Source organism: Mastigoproctus giganteus, chromosome 2 (assembly GCF_048544385.1).
Source record: "Mastigoproctus giganteus isolate SK-2022 chromosome 2, ASM4854438v1, whole genome shotgun sequence".
Classification (NCBI taxonomy): Eukaryota; Metazoa; Arthropoda; class Arachnida; order Uropygi; family Thelyphonidae; genus Mastigoproctus; species Mastigoproctus giganteus.
In genome coordinates, this window is record NC_143576.1 from 179,703,651 (window position 1) to 179,709,650 (window position 6,000).

The following is a 6,000-nucleotide window of genomic DNA, read 5'->3' on the forward strand; positions in this document are numbered from 1 at the left end:
TAATTTTTTTTTTATTTTGCCTTAGATTTGAAATATGATTTTTTTATGAAAATCGCAAATAAAAAAGATATCAGAACTTATAGTACGTGTGGGATGGAAGGCCCAGAAGTCAACGGATACTGCTTAGTCTTGAATTTCCGTAGATTGCAAAATTTCAAGCAATACATGTCGTTATTTAACCTAACTCCCCTCTTTTGAATTAGCTGCCAAGAACAATATTCAAATTCACCGTTTCTTTTTCTCATTTCATGAATGAGAATGCCTTTTATACATTGATGAAAGTTATATGAACGTCCATAATGAATAGACATTATGGTGTTAAATTACAGTCTACATATAACAGTCTATTGACAGTGAAAAAAACAGATTGTGTGGTATCTGATGTATGCTTTCATTCAGAAAGTTGGAGTTGCTTAAAACATGCTATTCGGTCATCCATGGGCTTGGATTATTAGTTAAGGATCTTGAGTTAGGTTTTGGGGAGCCATCCCAGATGTAAAAATAATTTATATTTATTTTTAGGAGCATTAGCAAAGGGGATGACCACCGCATATCTCCGGAGCATATTGCTGCTGGTATTTGCGGTGGTCATTTCCTGACCTTTCCGCATTCTCCGGTCATGGGCTTGAACCACGGTCTAATCAAGAAGCGTGTGCTATGCGCTGCTGCTGCTCCTGCCCATCTGGCTACGGAGGCGCCTGTTTAGAAGAAAAGTAAGATTTTACCTCAGGTTATAAATTTGATTTATGATTGATTTTTTTACCCAATCCAATGACTTTATTCTATAAAATTGTAAGGTTCTATTATTGCTTTCTTTGATTTAGTTATTTAATTTATTTATTGTAAATTATTATTATACAATAACCTGAGGGAGGAATTTTGTCAACGTCCTGTTCACAGTGATAATGTCATCACTGATCTCATCGACGAGCCCAGCACTGAATCCTGAGCGACTTCAGTAATGAATTAGTCCAAGAAGAGCAGTGTCTAAAGATTACCACACTCTGTCTTCTGCCACTTAATTATCACTTTATCCATAATGAAGTTTATCCCCTAATGAAACACTACTCTATATACATCAGTCTTTAATGTGCAACAGTATCGATAGCTTTCTCAAATCTAAGTATATGATTTGTTTCCAGTTCTTTTGTTACTGCGTCATACTTGGTAATCAGATTGGTCACACAAGATCTCCCCGTAATAAATCCATGCTGCTATTTCCGTATAACTCCATTCCTACCAAGATTATCCTGCAATTCTTCTTTAACTACTGAATCCATTATTTTCCCATGGAACACAGGTCAAGCTTATAGATCTGTGATTTCACACGGTAACACCATATATATATTCAAGTTCATATGGTATTACACACTATGCACCCGGTGGACTGCGTTTAGCAAAGAAAAATAAAGAAGAACTAGTACAGAAAGTTGAGTTTTGTTCTCTTCATGTGCTTATATGCTTATAGTTCGAAAGTGGTACATTAAATTCCCTGTCCAGACTATTTTCTACAGTTAGGAACTAAATATCCTAGTGGATAACACAGCAGCATTTAATCTTCGTCCTTTCTGCATCAGATAGAAGAGGGCAGAATACATGCAACTTGCGTGTATTCTCTGGTCTCAGGCAAGGGTGGTGTGGTTTTTTCTCTTGGAAACTCTGGTTTTTCCACCAGCAAACAGGCAAATCAACCATAAAATAGACGCAATATACTGACTCTTCATAGTCTTAGTTCCTTTGGCACTTAAAAGTTATTCACTTTAGGAACGAATAGTTTTATCATCAGTTTATCCTTCCCATTTAAAGTGCTTCATTGAAGGACATTAAATGGAGATAGCTATTTGTTTATGTCCTGTATTGTGCATGTGTATTCCCTTTCCGATTTTCGTATTGTACAACTTAAAACCCCCCAAAAAAAACAAAATCACGGAGAAAAAGTCTTCATTCTCTCAGCTTATCATCTCCTAACAGCACCAATCTAAGAGGACTTTATTTAATTTTTGCTATTACTTTTATTTTATTTTATTTTATTTGCATATTACAGAAAAGATTCCCAGTTTAAATGTGCGAGTATTTCTTCACTGTCAGTAAAAATAATCGATGAAACTTTAAATAACAGTATGCACATAATGTTCAGAAGATATATTTAAAAGTGCACACGATATTACACAATCTAATAAATTTAATTTTAACAGTAATAACTAAAAGCATTAATTTTGTAATGTAAAATTTAAAACCGGGTATAATTGTAAAAATAAAAAATTGAAATTAAACAATTTAGAATATTTTCAATGTAATCTTGGCTAAGAAGAAAATATACAAGCCAATGCTCTCATCAATGTGAACATTACCGAAATTTAACTGAGTATTGATGCAAATATAGGTTCTTTAATTTTCAGAATTCATGAAACCTCTGAAGGAATCTAAATCAAAATGGACTTTTAAGAAAAGATGAGAACTGAGTGGACTGTATTTTCCATTGTCCGTTTTATAATTAAAGAAAAATTCTTGTAATGACGTGTTTTTCTCTTATAAAATGAAAATAAAATTCATTTTGGGAAGTACAGGGGATCCTCGTTATCCGAGGATAATTGGTTCTAGAAAATTCCACTTTAAACGGGGACCAATTTTCGTAATGTTTATTATTTAAATAAAACTAATGCAACAAGGCATACAAATTAAGAGTTTAAGATTCTATATCTATATAATATCGGTGTAGATGCATCATAGACAACTCTTAAAGAAAATTATGACAGCAGCATGAAAAGCATAATTTCATCTGTATCTCATATTGTGTCATCCTTCACAACAAGTTGCCCAAGTATTGCACTACATCGAATAAGTAACGTTCATAAATAGAGAAGACTATTGCTTCTTATTGTCGGTGGCTCCACCACTCAGATAGCACCGTTTCAAAGCAAGTTTGCTTTTCATCGGTGGGTGGACAGGTACCCTGGTATTGCAAGTGAAGCGTTACTTATTCGAGGTAGTGCAATACATGGGCAACCCGTTGTGAAAGATGAGTAAATATGTGTATCTACACGGATATTATATGTAATGGTTATTATGTACTTGTACGTAGTAAAAAATGGACGAAGGATACCGAAAATGAGAAATTATTTTATTAGACATTTTTTATTATAATATGTTACACAATGTAAGGTTAAGTAAAGTTTATTGAAGTTAAACTATTTTTCAGTTGTACGAATAAAGAATGAATACAGAGGTGTTCGTGTTTTTTTTTTTTTGTGGCTTCTTTTTTCAGATAAAATTGTGTCGTAGCATTTAGTTATGTCTTTAACTTCGCGCTTAACATTTGTTGCACGATCATGAAGAAGACCCTTCTCACAAAAAATATCCAAGTACTTGGTCAATTTTCTCAAGGGGAAAAGCTTTAATTCTTCAATTTTCAGATCCTCGTAACTGCGGTGACTCGGATAATGAATATTCGGATACCGGGGACCCCCTGTAGATAGGCGCCTCCGTAGCCAGGTGGGCAGGATCAGCAGTGTGTAGCACACGCTACTTGATTAGACCGGGATTCGAACCCGTGACCACCAAACACGGAGGATGCGGAACGGTCAGGGAATGTCCACTGCATATTCCCCGAGCAATATGGCCTTAGTTGCTAATGCTCCTAAAAAGCAAATAACAAACAAACAAACCCTGTAGATAACTATTTTGGAACTTGTTGTGAATGACATTATAAATAATCCAAATCCTTGAATAGAATGCGGTATCTTCTAACATATAAAGATATCACGTTGTATTTTGTAAGGTAAGAATGATATTTATGATACTGATTGTTAACAATTCACCTTGTCTAAGGAGGTAAATGAAGATACGAACTTGAATTTATTTCAACTTTTTTATCAGTGAAGAGGAGTGCAAAAACCAAATATGACAAGAAAATACTAATACTGTGAGAATTACCGTAGTGTAAAACGTTTACATTAAACTAGAGCTGGTATTTTTTTTTTTTTTTTTTTTTTTGCCCCAAACAAGGGAGGTATTAGAATCTATAATGCTTAGTATCGTGCTTGGGTTGGAGGTTGAGAAGACGAAAGAAGATATTGTTGACATTGGAATTGAACATCTGTAGACTGTAATTTTCAGGAAATACGTATGAAGGAAGGTTGTTCCAGAAAATGGCAGTTGAATGAATAAACAAGGAAGATGAAAAGCTGGTTCTGTGAGTTTGAAGTTGGACAGTAAATGGATGTTGGCTGGTGGCGGCACATCTTCGGACTGTTTAGAAAAAGAGAGTGGGAATTATAGAAGACAATTCAGAAGAATTAGGAGGATCTTTTTATGAAAGCTAGTTTTCTGTAGAGTTTGGGTGAAGATACAATATTATTAATATGCGTGACGAATGAAAAATTATCAGTTAATGTAATACCAAAATTTAGGATGGTAGAAGCTCTATTGATTAAATGATGATCAATAGTGTACAGGAAATTAATTATTTTTTTCCTGGAATAATGAAAGGTTACATTATTAATTTTTTTTTACATTTATAACAAAATCTTCATTGTTCAACAGGTTCGAAATCCTGCCTGTGTTAGTCAAGTAGTGAATGCTAGACCTGAGCAGTGAATGTGTTTGAATTCATCATGGTTGAGCCTGCTAAATACGGTAATGTTCTTGTATTCTCTAAACTTAAACTCCTCGTACCCTAGGTTCCCGTCTCAGTGTACAAACATAAATATGTTTATTATTGCCGCTCCAAACGTGCGATAAATGGCCAACCCACTATAGTGTTGTAGAATCTTCACGCCATGGCCGTCTTAATCGGTCTCAGTTGGCAGTTGCAGGGCTTTTCTTTTAAAATTGATCCAAGAATATATGCTGCTTATAGACATTATGTATTGATGCCTGAGAGTGTTAACTGTTTTCAAAAGTGATATAAAATTTTTATTCATACTCATTTATAATGGTTCTGCGGTAAGCTTGTCGGTGCTGGAAAAATAGTGGGTAGTTTAAACTTAGTTGTAAAAACCTTTTTTACAGAGCGTCCGTATATTTGTGAACGTTTGCCCACCATGATGTCCACTTTTCTCTATGCTTGTCACTAAATGGCAAGCATAGAGAAAAGAACAGATGGAAGGAGGATGGTTGCACAGGTGTAGAATAACATGGTAGAGCATACTACGCAGAATCACAATATGCGACCATCTCTCATAACCAATGGAAATGTTTCTAACATTCAGCGTTTTGCTTTAAATACGGATGCACAACGCTTTTCGAGCACTTTCTAATTCTAGAAGTAAAGAAAATGGACCTGAAGTTGATTGCCTTGGTTTTTGTTTCTCTGGCTCTGTGGCAGCCTGCCGTTCCTACATTCAGTGACATCACAGCTATATCTTTTTGCCATCAGTGTAGTAAGTGGTCCCGAAGAGCCCTTTCCTCCTGTTTTTCTATTTAGATGTTCAATAGATTTTTCACTCAAAATAGTTTAAATATGAATTCGTTACTGTGTATAAGTCGGTGTTCCTGTTTATCTGCATTCGTATTTTTTAATTGTTTTGAATCGTGACGATCTTTGACGCTAAGCGACAAAGTTGTTATTTGTTTTAAATAATTCGGCAATGAAAGTTAACTAAAAGTAAATTAAACGAATTACACCTAACTCCACTGCTGTCTTCAGACAGAAATGAAAGGAGTTTTTCTTTGGTTTCTGTCTGGGTAAAGTTGTATTTAATGCTGTCAAATGACTTCACAACAGAATACAAATTTATTTCAGAAAGTCTCAGTAAACTTGGATGTTTTAGATGGTAGTAATTTCCAAAATTACAATCAGTAAACTACTAGTTAGCGTCTAACATGTAATTAAGTGTTAATTTAATTTAATTTTGAATGCGTTACAATTTCTGAATTTTTAAAGTGCGTTTTACATTTTGGTAAGAGTGCAAAATAGGCGCTTAGCTGTCGACGGATTTCATCTATGACGCTGATATTACAGCCACACCAAATGCCTTCCTCACTCGTATCATAGTGGTC